Source organism: Chinchilla lanigera, unplaced genomic scaffold (genome assembly GCF_000276665.1).
Source record: "Chinchilla lanigera isolate Chin_1 unplaced genomic scaffold, ChiLan1.0 scaffold00091, whole genome shotgun sequence".
Classification (NCBI taxonomy): Eukaryota; Metazoa; Chordata; class Mammalia; order Rodentia; family Chinchillidae; genus Chinchilla; species Chinchilla lanigera.
The window spans coordinates 1,259,154-1,282,827 of NW_004955492.1; the positions used below are offsets into that span (position 1 = coordinate 1,259,154).

At 35.9% G+C, this 23,674-nt stretch overlaps 1 protein-coding gene and 1 long non-coding RNA gene across 6 annotated transcripts in view; one reads left to right on the forward strand and one right to left on the reverse strand.

Annotated features, from left to right (window-relative positions):
* The window catches only part of Chrm3 (cholinergic receptor, muscarinic 3), a 471,486-nt gene that overhangs the window by 300,807 nt on the left and 147,005 nt on the right, over positions 1–23,674 (reverse strand). For 4 of the 5 annotated variants that reach the window (XR_001231254.1, XM_013504730.1, XM_005404924.2 and 1 more), the window contains one exon: positions 20,636–20,744. The exons of the other annotated variant lie outside the window; for it this stretch is intronic. The gene's annotated coding sequence lies outside the window, so the exon portion shown is untranslated. The remainder of the gene's footprint in view (positions 1–20,635; positions 20,745–23,674) is intronic. 5 annotated transcript variants of the gene reach the window in all.
* LOC106146700 lies at positions 10,356–14,090 on the forward strand. The gene is made up of 3 exons (XR_001231256.1): positions 10,356–10,697; positions 12,187–12,376; positions 13,487–14,090. It is a non-coding gene; the product is annotated as an uncharacterized LOC106146700 (long non-coding RNA).

Sequence of the window (23,674 nt, forward strand, 5' to 3'; positions counted from 1 at the left end):
GTCTTTGTTTACAGCTTCTTGAAACTGCAGATCACTTGTTAGTCTATGGGTTGCAGAAGTCTTGTTATGGGGAAGGAACTTGACCTTTATGGAGTCATATTTAATGCCATATCACTCACCAAGGCTAGAGGGTGTGCTGGGGCATAAGGAAGTACCTTTTAGTCAGTTCTGAGAAAGATATTTCTTAATGGTGGCGGCAATAGCTTGTGTTGCCATTCTTTTTTTTTTTTTTGGTTTTTCTCCGGTACAGGGAACCGAACTCACGACCTTGCGCTTGCCAGGCAGGCGCTTTTGCCGCTGAGCTAAATCCCCAGCCCCTTGTGTTGCCATTCTATGAACAGTTGCTTGTGATTCAAGCTTTTGCATTGACCCTGCATATAATGGGCAGTCTGGCCTTGTTCACATTCTACTCCTTGAATGCACTAGGGATCTGGGAATAGTACACCACTAGGGGTTTCATCTTCAGAGCAGCACTTGGAATTGTACACAGTGAAAGGGTCCATCTGTCCTTTGTGGACTTGTGCCCTGGCAGTGACTGTTCCTACTTTGTAGTAGGTTCTGTCAGCATCTTCTTCCAGAAGAGCCCTGTTTCATCACAGTTGAATACTTGTTGAGTGATGTATCCTTTTGCCTTCACGAATTCTGCAAAATCTTCCTTTTGTTTCTTCAGTGGCCTAGTCACAACTAGAAGTCTTATAGTGTCTTATCATATTGTGGATGCCATTTTTCTTGTGGGATTTATGAAAATTCCAACAGGCTTTAAATTCATCACTCATTGCACTTGTTACTGCAATTTTCACTCATTGCACTTGTTACTGCAATAATACATTACTGTGATTTTCTCACAGTAAATCACGGTGCAGCCCATTGCTCCTCTGCTATTGAGGTAGCCTTGGAGAGCTTCTTGGGAGGGTAAAGACCCTGCTCATTACCCCTCCACCATTAAAGGAGCCTTGGTGAACCACTTGAGAGGGGAGATAGCCTACCCTTGCCTCTCTGCTATTAAGGGAGCCTCTGTCTGGGGGAACCCAGGTGTCTGGCCCATCCCTCTGCCCCATGGGACAGGGAGCCAGCCTGGGAAGTGCCCAGGACACAGCAACCAGATTAACTGGAGGAATGCAGGGTAAATCCACTCCAACAAGGGGAAACACATTGTATACAAACTCCTAATGTATGATTGGTTCTGTTATATAAATATAGACTTTGCTCCTATGGTCTAAAGTACAAAATCAACAGGTACACAAATTGTGAATTTCTAAATGATGCTTGATGCTAACTGTACTACTGTAGGTAGGATGTCAAATCTGTTGTAATCAGTTGTTCTCACTTGTGAAACAACATTAGGAAGCTCTCGGGTAATAACATCACCACAGCCCTACACCAAAGGACTGGAGACAGGGCCAAACAGAAACCAACATCCTACTCTCAATTAATTGGGAAGGTAGGATCTTGGGACAGACCAAACCAAGAATCTCCTACACACAGAAGATATCCCTAAAGAACAGAATTTTCCTAGAGAGGCCTTGATAGTAGTGATATAGCCACCTACTACCAAACCTCACAAGATCATCAGAGAAAAAAATAAATAAATTTTTTTTTAATTAGAAAATGTCAAGACAATAGAACAAAATGCAATTTCAGACCACCAGCCTCCCCAGAACAAGTCCAGGAAATGTCAACATAGAAGAAATTGGAAGTCACACACCTGAAACTACTGAAATGATAGCAACTGAAGTAAAAAATCAACTACATCAGGCTATAGAAGAAATAAAATCAGAAATAATCTCTCAGGTATAAAAAGAAATGACAACCATAATGAAAGATTTGCTCAGCCTATCTAAAGAAGACATAGATAAAAAAATAGAGGAGCAAAGAAAATGATGGAAAACTTGAATGAACAATAAAGGAAAGAATTACAATGCATGAAACAGAACCAAAGAGCTATTCAGGAAACTAAAAATTCCATTGAAAGTTGGAAAAACTGCTCGAACAAAACTGAAGATAGACTTTCAGACTTTCAAAACAGGATTGCAATTAGTGGTTATGAAAGGAAAGCTCTCTTAAAAATAAAAAGTAACCGGGAAATAACAATTTAATTGCTGCAAGATGATACAAACAAAAACTATATAAGACTGGTATCAACAGGTATCAACAGAAAAGTAGGAGTCCACACAAATGAGAGAAAAAGACTACTTGTAGAAGTAATAGAAAATTTCTCAAGTGTGGGAAAAGAATCTGACATACAGACAAGTGTGGCATATAGAACTCCAATTAGCCATAAGGAAAATAAATCTACACCCAGACATATACTAATTAAGATCCCAGAAATTTAGTACAAGAACAGAATATTAAACACTGTTAGAAAAAGGAACATATCACCTGTAAAGGAAAGCCCATCAGAATCACAGCAGACTTCTCAATACAAACCATCAAGTTAAGAAAATCTTGGAGTAAAGTATTTCAAGTCCTGCAGGAAAACAACTTCTAACCAAGACTGATGTACCCTGAAAAACTTTCTTTCAAAATCAATGGAGAAACAAGATACTTTCACAATAAAAAACAACTGAAGAAATTCATGACCACCAAACCAACCCTACAAAGAGTACTGAAAGATATTCTAGATAGAGATAAGAATGATCACAATTCCAAGATTAACAATAGGAAGGAACCACCAGGCTGGGCAAGCAATTAAACAGAGCTAAAAAGCAGGGAGCCAACAACAGGAAAATAACATGACTAAGATAAGCCAACACATATCAATTATAACCATCAATGTAACTGGCCTCAATTCATCAATCAGAAGAAACAGATTGGCAGAGTGGATTAAGAAACAAAATCCAACAAGATTCTGTATACAAGAAACATATTTAACTCAAAAGGAAATTTACAGACTGAAAGTCAAAGAATAGAAAACCATACTCCATGTGACATGAACTCAGAAAAAACCATGGGTAGCTGTTCTGCTTGCAGGCAATGTGAACTTCAAACCAAGAATGATCAAAAGAGACAAATAAGGTCACCACATACTTGTTAGGGGGAAACTGCAAAAGCTTCACAGCAAGTGTTCATAGGTCTGTCTGCAACTACAACCTCAACTAGAGGAAGCCATGACCACAGGGCAGAATGCCACATTTCTGTTTGTGCTGGGAAGATGGATGCAGTGGTGTTCATTACCTGATGAAAAGTTCACGAAGCTCAAGAGGAATAGAACTGCTCAAAAACAAGTGTTCCTGAACTGGCATATTTCTGTTCTACAAGGAAATGCTGAATTTTGAGAGGATGAAATAATTGTAGACAGTAAGGGCTATGTGTAAGGAAGTTCACTGTTTTCTCTTTACTTTGAAATACTTTATGGAATCTTTGATAACATGACTGTATTTTTCCATAAAAATACAGGAATAAAAATAAACATTGTAAAAATGTGTATGTCATATACATTTCAGATGAACTCCACTAAGAATTTGCATTCATTGTCACTACCTGCTTAACTATTTTGATTAGAGAATATTAGTGTTAGAATAACATATAAAAATCTAGTACACCTTGGGAACATGATATGTTACAATAAGAAACTAATGAAAGTGTAACTAGCCTAAAAGAGCAAAGGAGACCAATATAAATATATGAGCTTGCTGATTACTGATAAGTATTAATTATGAGGGAGACTGGCTAGAAAATATATATATATTATCTTGAATCAAATTTATACTGAATGAGGAAATCTCCTTCAAAATGAGCTTCAACAATTTTATACATTGAACAAAACTTTACTTATGTATAATTTAAAAGTGATGAAACTCAAGCTTTTCATTTTTAGGCAGATTAGTAATATCTGTTAGTTGCAAAGGAATCACTTCGAGATCTCTTCCTTTTATCAGGACAGCTCAGGGATTCTCTAACATACACTGTGTAAACTCCTCAGAGTCAAAATTATCATGGATAGAGGTATATTTCCTACTGGAATCTACATCTGGATGCTCCCACACATGTGTAATTTCTAACTTAGAAGTTGCACAATCTTTTGCTGGTAAAATGGTTTGAAACACAGGTTTAGGTCAAATCCATGTTAAGATAGGGAGTACAATACCTTTTGGGTAGCAGCATCTTTTGAATATAATGCTTGTAAAGGTTATTTGGCTCTATCTAAACTACTTAATATACCATTTGGCACATGTTAATTTCATAATTTAGTGTTAGCACAGACTGCCAGAAGCAGGCTCAGGAAAAGAAGACAAAGAAGTTGATTTTACTCCAATACATCAGTGACTCAAAGAAGGATGAAATCCAGTGGAAACAGAGAAGCAAATGCTCACTTAACTACCTGCAGTTATGAATGAGTGCAAACGTTACTTCTAAGAGAAAAGGAACTAGAGCTCTGATGGTTTTCACTTGGAATTTGGATATACTGGAGATGTCTCTCATGGGCTAAGATTGCTCTGATAGGGAAGGATGGTGCGATGATAAGCAGAGGACTGAACTGCTGTGAGAGTAAGAGAAATCCAGAGCAACATCTGGCAATGAACTGTACCGTAGAACTCCCAAGGAGTTGTTCTGGGAAAAGAGACAGCTGGTGGTTACTCTGTCTTGACTTAGCTATTATAAAACAAGTGACGTCCACAGGGAGTCCAGAGGTATACGAGAAGATATGTATGTGAGCAGGACTTCTCTACCCTAAGTGACCTTGTCTTCAAAGTGTCCTACAATTCAGTAATGTACCTACTTGTGAATTTTAATCATTTAAGTGGTGGACAATTGATGGGCATTTTTAATCTGGAGAGTCCTACCCTTTGGTTCTGAGAAACGTTTTGCACTGCTTCCCTGTTAAACATTTTCTCTCACTAACTTTCTGGAACGCTGTGTTAGAGGTTGTCCTCACATAGCCCATGCCCACTGGTCATCTGGCCATATGTACGTGCAAGATTCTAATACCTCACAGGTCATAGAAGAAGCCTGGCCATCACTTCATGCTAAGCAGATGTCAGGCCTGCTCACCTGATCATCTTTTATCCTGACTGCCCCTTATTGTTATTATTTTTATGCCATAGCTCTGGATGCAGTTTATGCAAAAAAGTTCTCCCAACCTCCTCGGTCAAGCCACTTTTGTCATTTAGTGCTCAGTGGTGAGGGAGGGTGTGTGGGGATATTATCTTTACTCTGCATACTTTCATGAAAGCCCCTGTACTTAACCATGTACCTGTACCTCTTTCCATATCCCTAGAACCACCAGTATTCCCTATGTTACAGAAGTGGAATTTGAGCTTACTTCTTGCTCTTTTTGTTTGAAAGTGATTTTCCAGATCAGAGGGGAATGGCAGCATCTCTACTCCATTTCAAAGCTAGTGGCTCAGACTATCTAATAAATGTGCCACTCACCAGGTGACCTCTGTCTCAATCACTTACTTCTGTAGGCTATTGAACATGAAACTGCCTCACACTTTTGACCAAACAGTATGATTTAAGGGAACACCTTATGCCATTTCATCATTTTTATTTTAAAGCATCCTCAACTGTCAGTTATTTGAAGCAATGGATATAGGATCACTGGCAAAAAAAATACAACTGACTCACAAACATGAGCACAGCTTTGAGTTTATCAACCAACTGGACATTTACAAACCATGATGCTATTTGACTTTAGTAACCAACACACAAAAAAGGGAAGAAATTTTCCAAATCTATCACAAATATATTTCCTCCCCCAGAAAAAGCAGTAACTTCTGACCTTTCCATGTTAGAAGCATCATCTTGATCTTTCCTTGTTTTTTTAACCAAAAATGTAAATATTTCTTCTGATTTCTTTGGGAAGGAATGTGTAGCCAATTTAGAAGAATCTCTAAAATTCAGTTAAATTAGTAAAATAACACAAAGTGGGGGAAATCATATAATTCTAGATTTCATCTTAAAATTCATTTCAGTCATCCCCACAGTTGGGTATGTGTCTGTTTTTTCTCTGAACATTTCCATTCTGGACATTGATGGGTCCAATTTCATCCTATGGGGAGACATCTGACCTGGTCTACCTTTGCTAATCCAATTCTGAGGAAATTTTCTTTATCACTGATATAAAGCAAAAAGTTCCTCTATTAATAATAGAGGTGATGCTTTGTTCTTCCCACTCTCAATTATTCCTTCTCATTGCTTATTAAATGCAGATTTCACATTAGGAAGAAGAGCAGGCTTCTTAGACCACAACAGATAAGATCTCTTTCCAAAGGCATACTTTTTATAATTTGGTGCAACTAATAATTTCCATGATAACAATATTTGAACTTTTCTTTTTTTACAATAATTACAAAAGATCTTCTGATAGTTTCCCCTGGCAGCCACTGTCATTGCCATTATATGATGAGTTAATAGTTGCGAATTTGTAAAACAGGTCACTGTGTGTAAAAAAAAGATTAAAGGCCTGTGTCTTAAATGCTTTTGAAGCCTTATCTGCTACTGCACCAGATAAACCTTGTTCACAATTTTAAAAAATAATCCTTTGAGGTGTCTATTTTTTACACATGTATTAAGAGAGTGTTATGGTTTGTCTGTGTGTCCCTCCAAAGCCTCATGCGGCCATGGGGCAGGCTTTTAGAGTTGATTGATTGTGGATGTGAGAGCTGCACCCACCCTGGGGTGGATAGTTTGCATATGTAAGGGAGAGGAAAAGAGTGCTTGAGGCCATTCCTCCCCATTCCTCCCTGGTGTGTGCTTGTTGCTTTTGCTGTTGTCTGCTGCCAGGAGCTGTAGCCCTCTGCCATGTGCCACTCTGCCTTATAATCTGCCAAGTATGGACTGAAACCTCCGCGAACTGTAAGTGAAATAAACCTTTCCTTCCTTAATTTTGGGCATCAGGTATTTTGTCCCAGCAGTGAGAAAAAAGTAACCAAGACAGAGAGCAAAGATAAGCAACTTTCTTATTGTCATAGACCTAATAGGTGACAGGACTATGTACTTACATATGTAATTGGTACCTCTGTTCACAAACTCAATTCTCTCCATGATTCTGGTTATAAACTGAACTCCATGAGAATGGAATCAAATCTCTCCATAAGGTCAATATTGAATCTAAACACTGAATGTGATTTGATTTCCATCCACCTCAGTTTGTGACCAGAATCATGGAAAGTATCAAGTTCATGACCCAAGGTACCATTGAAAGTGAACACACACCAAATGCATATTTAAATTTCAGAGGTAATGTGGTTAGAAATATTAAACCAATGCATTTTACTTTTACTCATTTATGTTCCAATATAGGCTTTCTCTTTTCCTAAGGGTAGAAAATGGAAAATGGAAAAAACGTCCTAGTTATCTTTGGAGTAAGAGATACTGAGAGCTGTGCATTACATATACAGAGAAACAATTGAACTGTATTTCTTTGCTGTCATTTACTTTATCAAGATTTAAATCGGCAGACACTCAGGGCCCAGAGTTTTCTACTGAGGAGAGACTTTGCCCTGATGCTTCCTTGGGGATTAATTATTAACCTTGAATCAAGAAGAAGTAGATAATCTCAGAAAAGCTGCTCTTTTGTGGGTCCTGGGGAAGAATGGAAGAAAAGGGGGGCCAAGGGAAGAGGAAAGAAGAGAGGAAGTTATTGTGAGAGGTACATGTTCTCATGTTTCCTTCTATCTGCATTGTTCCAAGGATGGGAGGGATAGGTTGAGATGACAGAATATTACCAAAATGACAAGAGCATTTGTCCCATTTCCTACTTCGGAAACAGGAGGCATATGCCAGCTTGGGGCACAGCAGCACAGAAGTGCACTCAGCTGTCCAGCAAGACGCCGTGATGGACATATCATAGTTGATATTTCTTGGGCCTCTCAATTTTGAGGAAGTGGAAATGGCTCTGAAGTGGATTGAAAGTCACCTGCAGACCAGCTAGAACTGACCATCTGAGATGGTGGAGGGGGTAGCCAATAAAAGGGGAGCCCAGTTAAGGCCCTAGAAGGGCTAATGGGCAAGTCTCAGCCAGTAGTGAAACTATAAAAAATTCCAATAACAAGTATTTCACTGTACTTTCAAGATACGTCACAATGACCATTTAAACAAAGTGTGTAGAGAAACATTGTAAAATAAATTGCTAATAAAAGAAATCACCAGGAGATGCCAAACAGAGGTGGAATCAGCCAGGGAAAGCTACCAGGCTCTGACCATACCGTGTCATAGGTATCTCTGTGCTATCACAAATTCACATGCAACAGAGCAATGCAAAAGAGCAATGAGGGGGAAAAAGAGCATCCTAGAGCTCAAAGGAGACCTTCACAAGGATCCTTGTCCAGCTAGGTATGCCACATGTTCCACACCACAGCTGAAGTCAAACACTCACCCCAGACACAGAGGCAATCTTGACCTGCAGGGATGGAAGGTGGGTTGAAATCAACCATTCGCCAGAGAGAATAAGCAACACCTACAGCACTGTTCAAATTAGTGCTTCAAAATAAATTCTAATAGTTTTTACCTAAAGCCAGTAGGTTAGAGTCAAAATAAGGGGAATGTATATTATCTGAATATCTTCTGTATTGTGGTGTTGAGAAAGAATACACCTACCATTTTCAGATATAATGTATCAGATTTGTTAAGAAAAACTTAACTGCACCACATGATTTTATCAAGCTACTTTTGAAATAAAGAAAATTCCTAAAGAGAACTTACATATTTTACGGATGTTAATTTTTTTGTTTGTTTTTTTTTCCGGTACCGGGAATTGAACTCACGACCTTGCGCTTGCCAGGCAGGCGCTGTGCCGCTGAGCTAAATCCCCAGCCCCGAACTTACATGTTTTAATAAAGTTATAGATAGGTTAAGTAGCCCCTAGGGGTGATTTTTAAGCATTATTTGGTAGAATAGTTTCAACTTTATTTTTGAAAAGGGCAATCATAAAATTTTGTCAAAGGATGGATTTCATATTTTTGAGATACAACAACATCTGTGACTGTTCAATAATTTAAATAAAATGGCAGTTTTCTGAGAATAAGCTCTTCTAGTCATTCCAGAACAAATATCTTGATCCAGTTAATTTAACTCATATTATTTTGGTAAGTTTCTGCAGAGACTTTATGAATTTATCACTGAAAATACACTGGCATCTAGACACAGTCTATGTACTGGTGATCAATGAAAGGAATCATATTTCGATCCAAGGGAAAGTATCCTTTGTGGACATGATGTTGGGGCTATTTCTTTGTCACTGGACCTATAGTTCCATAGAGTTTGGGAGTCTCATAGTGCTGGAACGCCTAAAACTCAATATTGAATTGCAAGCACTTCTCCATGAAAGTGGTCAAACAGTCCTCTTCAAAATTCCTTTCTAGCTTGTATTCCTAGGAGAACTCTTCATGTCTCTTAAGGAATTAGTGTCTCACTGTATTTGAGAGCAATTTAGCATAAAAAAGTAAATAACCTTGGTCAAAATCATTCTTGAAAGGAAACATACACAGAAAAGCTTGAATCAAAAGGAACTGAAATGAGACATCTAAGTAAAGACAAACAATTCTGATACAAAAGATACAATGTATTTTATTTTTATTTTTTATTTTAAAAATTAAAAAATGACAAAACAACAATGAAGACAAAATCAAAACAGTTTCCCTATCCATGAGTAGGTATAATTAAGGACCTTATATAGCTGTGCTACTCTAATTATTATGATAAATTGCCAATATGATTCATCCCAAAATAAGTGATATCTTGCTAGACACTGGTAATTTACTTAAACTTGTTAGCATAATAACAGATACAATGACAGAAGCTCCAGAATCATATTAACATCTATAGCTTGGTCTGCTCTTGCAAACATGTTGCTGAATCAAAATTAAAGATGCTTGTAATGAAAATATTGTTTTGATCATATGATGGTTTAACATATATCATTTTCTCAGTTGGGAGTGCTATAAAACATGACCAGATCACAACAGCTATTTCATCCTCTTAATTTCTTTACTATGTTAATAAATTACCTGAAAGTGAGGAAAATTATCACCAGAAAACGAAGCAAAACCATTAAAGTTATTTACCCAACTGTGGCATTTTAAAACTGTGGAACTTTAAAAACATCCAATAAAAAATTTCATTCTTTTTCAACATATATGACAGGGGCCATTTAAACAAAATATATTGACAAATGTTATAAAATAAACTACTAATAAGAAATGAATTTTTACTGAAATATTTAAAAATTGATTTCCACAACAGTTAGTTAGGGGAGGAAAAACAACTTTATCACATGACTTCAATAACTGAGGTCAAATGACGTATTTGAATAAAAATAATTTAGGTCAAAAGTTAATTTTTTACCCCAAATACCTCTGTCTTGCACTATTACAGCAATGGCAGTTTCGATTAGCTTTAACTCTACATTTCAATACATCTTACAGAATGCAGTAGATTTAAAATTGAGATTAGGTTGCAGTAAGGAGACGAGTTCTAGTCCTAATTAGTAGGACCACTCCAGGGTCCTAATCCTGGGAAGCTGTAAATGTTACTTTATGTGGAAAAAGGGTCTTTGCAGATGGGATTAAAGTAAGGATCCTAAAGTGGAAAGATTGTCCTGAACTATATAGGTGGGCCCTTATCTCAGCGTCAATGCATTCTCCTAAGACAGAGATGTGACCCCCACAGAGAAGAGGACATGAAGTTGGAGACAAAGATCAGAATGATACAACCACCAGCCCAGGAACGCCTGTGGCCACCAGAAAGTAGAAGAGGTAAGAAGTTTGATCTCTTTTGGATCATCCAGGGGAAAAACATCTCTGTCAACAACTTGATAGTGGAATTCTGTCCTCCAGAATCATGAGATGGTACATGTCTGCCATTTTTAGCCTCCTACTTTGTGGGACTTTGTTGCAGTATCAGTAAGAAAATAATACACAGGATTTTATTTTATTTTTTCCATCCAACCCAAAGATTTAGAATCAAAGATGATTTTACATATTTTTTGTGCAGTGCTGTTTTTCTAATGACTCTGGAGCAAGGCAAAGGCAAAATTCCATTGAAAAATGCATTAGCTAAAAATATAGCTAGTCACGGTAGTTCAAATGTATGGTTCCATCAAGCCACTTTCAGACTGGAAAATGGTTTTGAATATATGGATAAGTATTTTTTGCCCATTGCAATTTTGTCATGTTTTGGCTATTTCAACTCCCCTTAATACTCAGTCCTACTATTTCCTTATTTGAAACAATCAAGTAGAGAATAACAATACATAATGTATGCTCTTCATTAGATTTTTTAATTATTTCCTCAATATTTAGCTAAAATGTCATTATTTTGTAAAACTAACCCCTAGTTGTGACATCATATACTTTTAATGAATGGCATAGGTCAAACTTTGTTTTTTCTTCTCTTTATTGTATTTCTAGGATAATTTCTAGGTGGCTAAAGTTAGAAACATTCATTATCTCATTAAAGCTTCTCTGAAATAGCTAAAAACTGAGCTTCTAAAAATCACTTTTGGCTATTAAATTTTTACAGAAGTCTGCTACAGGAAAGCCAGTGTGTTTTTTGAACCATTTCCTGTCCTTATTGCAGCAATCATGAAAAAGAGGAATGCTTTAGCTAAACCAGCTGCTGGATTGCCAAGAATAGTAAATTACTCTAACACTCCTATTTGATGTGATTCTGCCGTGTTTTTTTTCAGTAGGATTTCCTCACTTTTCACAACTATTTGTTTCCAGTCTAAATTAGCTCCCTACAAATAGCCTCTAATCAGATGCCTAGTTAGCTCTTTACAGATTTGCTAGAAATAAAGAGAACTCCAGTTCATTAGCCTCACCTCTCTTTAGAGTTAAAAATAATAAATTTTCATCACAATCTTCCATTCTTGCTTTGAGATAGATCATTGTTTATAGTAAAAACAATAATGATGACAACAGCAAAACACAAGATTCTGTGAATTGGAGGAATTTGGAATTCTTCATGATTATTAAAATATATCTTTAAATGTTCTAGATTAAAAAGCAGCAACCATGAAAATGTCATGTTTTTTTGGACAAGTGCTAGAAAGATAATTCAAGTCTCTTTTAATTGTCTTTAGATTCAGGTATTGTCATCTTCCCAAATATTGTTAATTTTAGAGTCACTCTGATTAACCTTTTTAACTACCAGAAAAACTTCAGCAATGTTATATAAACTCTGAGCTGACCTCACCTTCTTGATTTGGGCAAGCCATTTATGTGATGATCTATTTATTCTTAGAGGAATAAAATTCATTTGGATTACATAAACTAAGAGAGAGAACTTGCACCTGGATATATTTCTTGATGGTTGCTTTCCTTGTCCCACATTCACTTTGGAATAAAGAAGATACAATCCTTCTCAAGAAAGAGGTCGTGCCTCCAAGGTTGCAAGTGTTTCTAGAGGATAATAGATTCCACCGACACATATGGTAAGGATGTAATTATATTAATGACATGACATAAACAAAAAGGTTGTTGAAATTTTCAATAGCAGTTTATTGTTTCTTTGCCTGTATAAATTATGAATTTCAGTTCCTTTCATTCCACTACCTGTGACACTGTTCTTTATAGGCAAATATTTGAGTCTGTGGAAGTCTTTTTAGGGGCATGACCTACGTTTCTCTTAAACATTTATCTGAATAGAATCCTAGTATTCAGCCTATACATTAAATCTTAATAATTGTACTTCAGAAAATTTGGGTGATACAGCTAAACTTCTTATGCTGTTGCATTAAGAGCTTGGGCCTTGGTATTGGCCAGACTTGAGTTTAGACTTCTTTTTTTTTTGTTGTTTTTTTTCTAGTACCGGGAATCGAATTCACGACCTCATGCTTGCCAGGCAGGCACTGTGCTACTAAGCTGAATCCCCAGCTCCCTGAGTTTAGATTTCAATTCTACAACTCAGCAGTTCCATAAAGTAAAGAAAGATATAGCAAAAATATCTTAACAATATTTTATTTCCTAACATTATTGAAAAGGTATTAACTGAAGAATATGGAAATACTGATTTTTATTTTAATTCCTTTGCTTCTATAATGGCAATCCAATAAGTCAGTAGCACTAAAGAGCTTACAGTGTCTTACTGTGGAGAGGGCTGGCCAAGGTCCTATGTTAGGTGCATGACAGGTGGTGCCTGGATATAAATTAGAAGAATTTCTTGTAATCATATCATAGGGCTTTTTATTCCCATTGAAAAAGCATCTGATTTCAAACTCAAGACAATATGAATGTGATTACGGGAGACATTTACACAGAGAATAAAATACTCAGACATGTTAGGTACTCACATGTCAAGGGCAGTGATGTGGGAGAGGGAGTAACACTAGATTCACACAGACCATTAAACACTTCATTGCAATGGGTAACATACAACCACAGCGCCAAATACGAATCACAGCTAGGTAAAGCAGAGCATAGTTTTAAAGGAAGATGGAACGACTTAACATAGAATTCAGATGTAAAGATTAGCTTTGCTCAGCTAAATAGGAGTGTATCGTTAACAGGAGCAATATAATCAGGTTGACTTTTTATATTCACAGGCAAAGAGAATGGGAGCTAAGGAAGATGACACCCTTTCCTGCTTGAGTAGGCTTCACCCCACTCAGCACAGCCCTCAAGGGGCTCCTAGTCTCAAGCATGAACAAAAGTGTAAGACTGAAGTCCAGCATGCAGTTACTTTTCTAAAGTAAATAAGTCCTGGATAAATATACTCTAGCCTCATAACAGATCTCCCAAAGAAGTTAATACATAGCAGCATTATTCAATTCAATGCTATTAACATTCATTTTCTTTCTTCTATGTACCCTGATTTGTGTTAATCTCCAAGGAAAGACAATAACTGGAATAAGCTAACAATTCAGAATTCTTTATATGCAGTGACTTTTTTTACTGTGATAGTTGCTTATCATTTATATCTAGCAACTTATGTGCCTCTTCTGTGTGGGAGTTGTGCATATTTCCTTCAGCATAAGGAGACCTCTAACATTAATCTATTATATTTATTATATTTAATAGGCTTAACGTTATAAGGACACTAAAAGGGAACTCTAGTTACTCTACTAAAAACCACCCTGTGAGGAAAGGGAGCCCAAATTCCTTTGCTTTGATTTTTATATTGGCAGAAATATTTTTTTTTTTTTTTTTTTTTTTTTTTTTTTTTTTTTTTTTTTTTTTGTTTTTCTCTGGTACCGGGAACCGAACTCACGAACTTGCGCTTGCCAGGCAGGTGCTTTTGCCGCTGAGCTAAATCCCCAGCCCCTTTTTTTTTTTTTTTTTTTGGTTTTGGCAGAAATATTTTTATTTTATCCTTCCTGTGTAAAGTTGGGGAGGAAGGTAATTAACAATTTGACTTTCTCCACCTCAACTTGCATTATCTCACTGTCAAAAAGCCATTAGAAATTATCGTTAACTTCATTATACTTTTTGTTCATATATTTTCAAAAAATTTAAGAAATGAATGATCAAGAATGTGTACAAAATCTTTTGCAATTCATTTGCAATAAAATCATGACACAGCAATGGCATGGATGCTGAATTATTTTCACTTGGGAAAGTCTTTAATAATCACATAATCAGAGAACCTAAGAATATGTTTTCAAACATGAATCTGTGCTTCATGGAAAGGAATGAACATATTTTAGAAAGTGTGTGCATAGTTATGTTTGTCTTCTTTCCTGAGAGGAATAAGCTTTTTTAGCTATCATTGCAATCTAGTAAAGTTTTATACTTACTGAGTTCAATAAAGACATTATATTGTGTCCAAAGATCACTAAAAATGATTTATCTACTTTCTACTGGGAAAACAGGCTCAGCACAATGCGTGGTAGACACTTGTTTTTTCCAAGTTTTGAGTTATCTCGTCAGAAGCTCTTAAGTGAACATCACATATTATATTGGTCACTTAGGAAATGTGCATGAATCAGTGGCCCTAGCTCCGCAGCCAGCTTCTGTGTGGCTAGGTACTAAAAGTGCCGCACTGCCATGTCACTCTGGGAGTCCATTCAGAAAGGATTTAAACTCTGACAAAACAACAGAAACTTCTTTAGTTTGTCTTCCCTTGGTGTGTTGTGAAAGTTTTCCCCCTTTAGGCTTCCTGCTGTTCAGAGTCTCTGCCTCAGTGCCCTCCCAGAGTAAATACTCTCTCCAGTGCAATATAGTGATGTGCAAGTCTTGAAGATTTCTGTACTAAAGAATGATCAGCAATACACAAGTCATTTTAAAATTAAGGTACAGATATTTTATCAAAAAGTTAATTTTTGGGAAAGATCAAAATAAGATGTTTTGTGATTAAAAACATCAAATTTGTAATAAAAGCTGCTTTAAAAATCTGAGTGCAAGAATTATTTTTGTTGAGAAGGCATTTTTATTTAAAATCAAATTTGTTATTGTACATATATTTAATGTTTTCTTTGTACACACAAATACACCCCCCACACACACACACATTCTGCTCCCTTACTTTCACGCACCTCTGGCCTGACTCTTACAATGTCTACCTATAGAGTGAACTCCACATTGTATGCATCTCCTTGTTTGTAAAATGAAGATAACAATGCCGTTATGATGGCACTTTTGTGATTATCAGTTGAGGATATGATAGTGAATCCTGCATAATTGCAAACTCAGTAGTTGATAGCCACATGGTTATTAGATTTTAATATAAAACTATAAATATTTTAACTAAATGAATGTTAGAAAGTAGTCACCAAGACATTTTAATCTCAGACACATTAAGTAGAGAATTAAAGAGTTATAAGGAAGCAGCTTGGTATTTTCAAGTGTTATCTTTGGAATAATAAAATAATCTCTTTCAAAGGCACATAATTCTTGGTATACTGATCTACCTACTTGAATATATTAAAGCTTTAATAATGTTATAATACCCACATGACCCTATTTCTGCTTACACAACTAGATGAATATTCTTGATATAAAATTCATTCAAAGATTGTTTTTGTTTGATGCTTGTCAATTTAGAATACCAAGCATTGAAAACATGAGTACACATTATCTTCTCCTAAAAATGTTTATTTGCTTACTGCTTTCCACTTACCTACCTGCAGCCATATGCGAGAGCTGAGCTCTGTGGGATAATCTGTGTTAATTATAACTTCTGAATCACCTCAGTGTATATATAGAGAGAGACAGTACACCTTGGAAGCAACTAAGAAGAGGGCCCAGCTTTTAAACATGGTTTGAATGGATTTAGTAGTTTTTCTGGCTAATATTACACAATGGTACAATTCAAGAATACACACTTAAACAATTTTAAGTCCTTTGATATTCAGCTACTCATTTTCATAGAGTGGGTTTTTTTCTTTCCTTCTTTAGGTTTTCTTACTGTATTTCTAAATAACAGTTCAAATTTAGAAAAACCTTTAATTATTCTTAACACACACATTTTCTACCTTCACCAAACCAGATTAATAAATAAGAATTTTCCTTGGTCATATGAAATATGTATTTTAAGTATTTATTTAAAGCATACATATACTTTATATTTAATATATATGTATATAAACACATAAATATATACTTTGATAGGTGAATTTATAGTTTAAGATGAACTCAGGTGTGCAGTATTGGACAAAAATTACAATAAATATAATAGTTATAATAAAACTTAACAATTTATATTATTTCTTTTTTTCTTATTAAAACATATGGGGAAAGTCGTTCTATCCTCAGCAAACAAGAGGTCAAATAATTTCTTTTTTTGGAGATAGGATCTTCCTTTGCAGTTGACTGACCTTGAACTCACTGTCTAGCCCAAGCTGGCCTCAAACTCACGACAGTCCTCCTGCCTCAGCCTCAAGAGTGCTGAGATTACAGTTCTGCACCACCACACCTGGCCAAATAACTTCTTATCATCATTGAGATGCTATTTCTAAACATACTATTCTTAATGATAAACTAATAAGGTAACAGAGTCTGTTATAGACCTTCAAGGTTTTGTTACATTTTGCTAAAATTTTAAAATGACATAAACACTGTGGTAGGTTAAAAGTTACCATTTTTCATTTTTCTAATTATAGTTTTTACAGATTTCTATTAATAATGATTAGAAGACAATATTCACATTGCCTGACATTTGATAGGAATCTTTGTATCATGGCAAATGCAACTATTTCTTGTTCAATCTAAGGAGCAGGTTGTTATTAATCATTTCAGTAATTAATTTAAACAGTTAGTATTTGTTGAAAAATACTGGGAAATCAAGAATGAATAAGACTGCAGTGCCCTCAGCAAACTGACAGTGGAATGGGGCAGATGGACTCATAAGTCAATCATTGCAAGAGAATTGAGTGTGGTCTAGACCTATAGTAGAGCTAGGTGCACAGGATGTAGGTGAAAAATGGAGGGAAGAGTCAGATGTAACAAGAAGATTAAGGACATTTTCAGAGATGACAAAGTATGTGAACTGAGTTTGGAAGAGGAACAAGAGTTTGATGTATGGTTAGCACACAATCATGCCCTTGGGGTCATGACATGCACAAAATGCTGGGCGGCTTCTAGGTGCACCTTGGCCAGCAGAGGCAGAGGTTGTCTGCAGCAGACACAGGAGAGAGTGTGTCACACACTGTCCCGGGGTGTCTATAATTCATTGATCCTATGTTAGGCCATTTTCATCAGGAACTCACATTATTAAAGGTTTCATCTTTAGCCTGCCTTGCCATACGATCTGTTTCCAAGGTTATTTCTTTCTCCTTTTCATGTTCATATTATGCTTAAAATTAGGTGCTAATCAAGTGCACCAATTCCTAAAATCACACTGATAAAGATTTCACCTATTTTCTATCTCTAATTTATATCAGACTTCAGGTCTTTATGTCCCCATTGTACTCTGACCCTAAGATACTGAATAAAATACTTCACTCTTCTTCAGCATTTGAAGATGATATTCTAAGAAATATTAGATAACTGACTTAACCAGTCTTCTGTGGAAGAATTTTAAAGTCAGATATAATTTTTAATGCAAGCACCACAAATACACAATGGTCAATAAAACGTTGAAAACAGAAACAAAAACAGAACTCCTAAAAATAAGAATCCATGAAAATCTGTCTTTCGGTGGGACTGATGCTCCTACTGCTTGCCTTTCTTTTTTATTTGTATTACATTCTATCCTAATGTGAGACTTCAAAACATGCATGTTGGGAACACGGAGGTGCTAGAAGTATGGAGTGGGGCGGATACCAGAAAAATAGGACCAAAGGCATGTCTGTCCCAGGCCCTCACACATGGACAGCCAAGCAGCAGCCAGGCCTGCTCCCATGTCCGTGGTGCATAGGGTCTTACTTAGGAACACACCTCCAAATCCTGTATGCTTAAAACTCAGATGGTTTACAATGGACATGTGAGGGAACAAGACCTGGCTTTCTGATCTGAGTGAGGTGTGCCAGCCAGGCATCACTGGTCTAATGAGATGAATACAAAGCACATGTCCATGCTCCTGGCTCCAACTGCTGCCCCCAGTTATCAGTGCTTTGCACCTTGGGGGAAAAAACATGACTCACTTGGAAAAATGACGCTCACCCATTAAAACCTCTTAATTTTGTCCAATACAAACCCCAAAGACAATGCCTTAGGTTGATTGATAATAAGACAAGTCCCGAATCCAATGCTGAGCATGTGGTTGTATTGAAACAATGTTGAACAGTGTGATTATGTAAAACTCTCACTCTCCATTGCTCTGGTACATATTCTACATCTCCACAACCTTTCTATGCTATTCCTTTTTTGAAAAGGGAAGGTCACATTGAAACATGGCAACAGCATGAACTTCATAACAAATTAAGCACAGATCTGATCTTCCCAGATAGGTTTTAAAAAGATAACAGGTTTTGTCATTCTTATTTTCTTAATGAGAATAGATTCAAGTTATGTTTGCATTTCTCAACTTGAGCATTTGTTCATTTCTTTTCTGAAATTCTGAACCTAACTAAAGTAATCTTATAACTGGGCACATTCCTAAGTGTTCCCTAAATATAGCATAAGGCAAGAATAGTTTCAAACTCAGAGGATCTCTGACTTATGTTACTTGAAAATCACATTATATAATAAATTGTGATTGTATATTTACAGCTCCTAGTTAGGGTTACAGCTACTATTTTTTCCCAGAGGGTGTGTTAAATTTTCTGGACAAAAGCAGTATGGAGGGTATCATAATTATTTCAACTTTCTTTCTCAGAAACTGATACTTCAAAAGAATGAATGAGAATTCTAGGTTCCACAACTAATTAATAAGTGACTTTGAACAAAGAGGTTTTTGATTTTAAAATATTCTCATAATAATCCCACATTCCTCAGGTAACTGTCAGATAACTTAGGCTAGCAGAGTGCAGCTAAACACTTGACCCTACTAATGGACACTGGGAGATTATGTAAGATTTATTATTACTAGCCTCATTTTACAGATGAGAAAGCTAAGACACCAGGAGGTGAGGTAATTTGCAAAGCTTAACAATTATAGGACTGAATTGTAACCTCAGGAAGTTTGATTGTAGACCCTGAATATGAAAGCACAAATCTACACTCTCAGTAAGTGAATATATATCATCTGTTAAAATGTTTTCGTTTGTATGTGTCTTAGTTACTTTTCTCTCATTGCTGAGACAAAATTCTTGACACCCAGAATTAAGGAAGGAAAGGTTTATTTGGCTCACAGTTTGTGGAGGTTTCAGTCCATACTCGACTGGCTTCAAGGCAGAGTGGCCCATGGCAGAGGGCAACAGTTCATGGTGGTAGAAGACAGCAAAAGCAACAAGAGCAAAAGGGAGGAGCAGTGGCAACAGCCTCTTCCCTCCCTTACATTGTATGCAAACTCCCTGCCCCAGGGCAAGTGTAGCACTCACACCCATAATTCCAACATTGGACCATGAATCAATCATAAGCTCTAGAAACCCACCCCATGACTGTATTCAGCTTTGGGGGGGGGCATCCAGATACAAACCATAGCAGTATGCAAACATTTTATCTATTTAATAGACCACCCTTCCTTCAATAAAAGTCATATCTAATGTCTAGAAAAGAACTTGAAGATTAGCTTCATTGCCTGTTAACAAATGATTTCACAATCATGCCTTCATTTGACCTTCAGAGTAATCTTACAAATTAAGATAAAGCAGAAATAATTCCTCTCACTTTTCAGATGAGAAAACTGATGCCTCTGATAAGGGTCTAATCACAGGACAAAAGTTGAAGCTGAAACTTAATTAAAAACTTCTAGGTACAATTCCCTTTCTCATGACACCATAAATCTAAATTAGTTAGCAATATGATACGTGTGTGTGGAAACTTATCAAATATCCTATCAGGTAAAATTACAATAAAACAAAAATGTTTCAAAGTATTAAACTAGGTAAAAGTTTTTCAGTCTTATGCTGATACTAGATCTATATAATATTAAAGAATCAGAAGACATTGAAAGTCTCCAGTGACTTTTTTATCCAGTAAAAGAAAGTTAAAATTATACACTTTAAATTCTGTCTATATAGGCACATATATACCAGGTTATTAATATATATTTATTACAAAATACATTTTACCTTGTTTCTTCACTTCACAATTGATTGATACAGAATGATAACATGTGCCTTTTACATAATTATAATTATAAATCTATCCTTTGTAGATAAAGTTGAATAAACTTTAAAATTGTAAATAAAGTTGAATAAAAAAATACCTACTAGTGACAAGACTTGGTGTTGCATATCATGATGGAGATGGGTACAGTTCATTCAGCCCACAGTGTACCAAGGAACTCAGAAGTGAGACAGAGGCCATTACTGTTCATATCTAAATAGACACACAAAAAGATAGCAAAATCAGTCAATAAATATCATTTCCTATAGTTGCACAAGGATATCTTCCCAGTCTGTAGCATTATTGATGTCATCACAATCCGGATGTTTGACAAGCAATCCATGTAAAAGCTTTAATTTACATATTACCATTTGCACACAATGTGAAGAACAGCCACGCAAACACAGGATTTAGTCAGAAAATGCTAAGTAATATTGAGAAGTACATCGGTGATAAACTGATAAAATGTTTCTGAAAGACCAGCAATTCCTCAATAAAAAATAATTCACACAAAACCCCAACCATTTTATTTTTTTTAAGTTTATTTTTCATTAGTACATGTTTGCAGCACATAATGTTTACATTCATCTTAGGGAGTATGTGCATGTGAGGTATTTTGCTTCTTTTTACTTACCATCCCATCTCTAGATCCCCTTCTTAAAAGATGTATCTCCCTGTTTTCTATTGTTCTTAAAACTATTTAGAGAAACTGTGGGTCTCTCATATAAGAGAAACAATTCAATATTTAAGCTTGGGTGTCTGATCTACTTAACATTATGGCTTCTGGGTGCATCTGTTTTCCTACAGATGACTCAAATCTATCATTCTCTATGACAGAGTAGCCTCAACTATGTATAGATAGCATATTTTCTTTATCCATTCATCTGTTGATGGACATAAGGGCTGCTTCCAAGATTTAGCTCTTATGTGTTGTGTTGCTATAAACATGGTCATGTACATATTACTGTGGTATGATGTCTTTAACTTTTTGGAAAGATACCCTAAGTGGAGTAGCTGAATCAAATTGAATTTCTAGCTTTTCTTTTTCAAGGAATCTCCACACTGATTTCTTTAGTGTTTGTACCCTTTAGATTCAACAATGTAGAAGAGTACCTTTCCTCAGCTTTGCCAATATTTGGTATTGTTTGAGTTTTTGTGGATAGCCGTTCTTTCTGGAATAAAGATGAAATCAATTTTAATGTCATTTTAATCTGCATTTTATGGTGGCCAGAGATGTTGAGGGTGTTTTCCTTATATTTATTGCCCATTTGTACTTCTGAGAAATGTCTATTCATTTCAGATGCTCATTTTTTGATTGGGTCTTTTATTTTGGGAGGTCTAATTGTTTTGAATTCTTTATAAATTTTTAATTAGTGCTCTGTCAGAGTAGTAGTAAGCAGTAGTAAAGAATTTTTTCCAATTCTGTAGGTTGTCTCTTCACTCTGTTGGTTGTTTCCTTTGCTGTCCAGAAGCTTTATAATTCAATACAATCCCATTTGTTGATTCTTGATTCTATTTCTCGTGCAATTAAGGTTCTGTTCATAAAGTTCTTTCCTGTGTGGATGTCTGGTATGTTGAACTGGCATCAAATTTTGTTTCTAGAAACAGTCTAATTTGTTCCTGGATTTTTTTTCTGTGACCACTGAATATTCAAGTTTGATACCCAGGTGTCTGTAAAATTTCTGTGGTTTCTTTAGTAATTGATTTCTAGTTTAAGTGCCCTGTGATTTCACAGTATATATGGGATAATTTTTATTGCTTTGTATTCATTTAAGCAAGCCAAACAGGCCAATATGTCATCTGTGTTGAAGAAAGTTACATTTGCTTCTGAGAAGAATGCATATTCTGATGCAGTAGGGTAGAACACTCTGTATATATTTATTAAGTCCATTTGTTCAAAGGTGCGGTTCAGCTCTGATATTTCTTTGTTGATTTTTGGTCTGCTGGATCTATTTGTGAAGATGGGTATAAAGGCTTCCGCTAGTTTATGTTGACATTCATCTGATATTTTATGTCTAGTAGCATTTGTTTTATGAAGTTGAGTGCACTAGTGTTTGATGTGTATATATTTACAACCTTTATCACTTTGTGTTGAATTGTTCCCTTAACTAGTATGTTGTGAACTTCTTCGCTTCTTCTGATCAGTTTCCTTGAAGTCTACTTTGTTTGAGAATTAAGATTGCTTTTCCAGTTTGCTTTCAGAAATTAGGAGCATAGAATACTGTTTCTCATCCTTTGATTTTTAGTTTATGAATTTCTTTTTGGATTAAATGTATCTCTTGAATGTAGCAAACCAACAAGTTATGTTTTTTCAGCTAGTCTGTCAATTTCAGTTTTTTCTTTGGAGAGTTGAGGCTTTTCACTTTGAGAATTATTACTGAAAGGTACTGACTTATTCCTGTCATTGCATTTTTTTCCTATTTTTCTAAATTCCTAAATTTCCTAGCATTTTTTTGCTATTGATTCCTTTATTTTTTCCTTTTGGTTTAACTGTTCATACTGCATGATATATTTTATTCTGTTGCACTTCTTGGCTTTGTTGGTTTTACTGTCCTTGGGGATTTGATGGAGTGCTAGTTTGGTGGTACATCCTTGGGGATTTGTTGAAATGCTACTTTGGTGGTCATGACTTTCTTAAAGTGTTCTTCACCATAGAATGTTTTTACTTTCCCAAAGATTATTAAAGATAGTTTTGCAGGATATGTTAGTCTGAGTTGAAAGCTGTTTTCATTTAGGGCTTGAAGCACTTCATTCCAAACTTTCCTGGCTTTCAATGCTTGTGTTAAAAATTTTAGTATATTTCTAATGGATTTACCTTTATAAATGATTTTTTCTGCTTTTCTCTGTCAGATTTTTAAGATTCTGTCCTTGTGTTAATAAGAATCTGGGATTTTTTACTATGATGTGGGGAGCTTCTTCTCTCCCAACTATTTGGTGTTCTCTAAGCCTATTGAGTTCTTTCCCCATATTTGGCAAGATTAAAATTATGATTTCTCTCCCTTCTCTTTTCCCATATCCCAGTTACCCTTTACCTTTAAGCGCTTTCCTATCAATTCACAATGTCTATCATATCTCCTAGTTTAAATTAACTCTTTCAGGCTTTACACTAGAGAAACAATGTGGTGCTTGCACATGTATGTTTG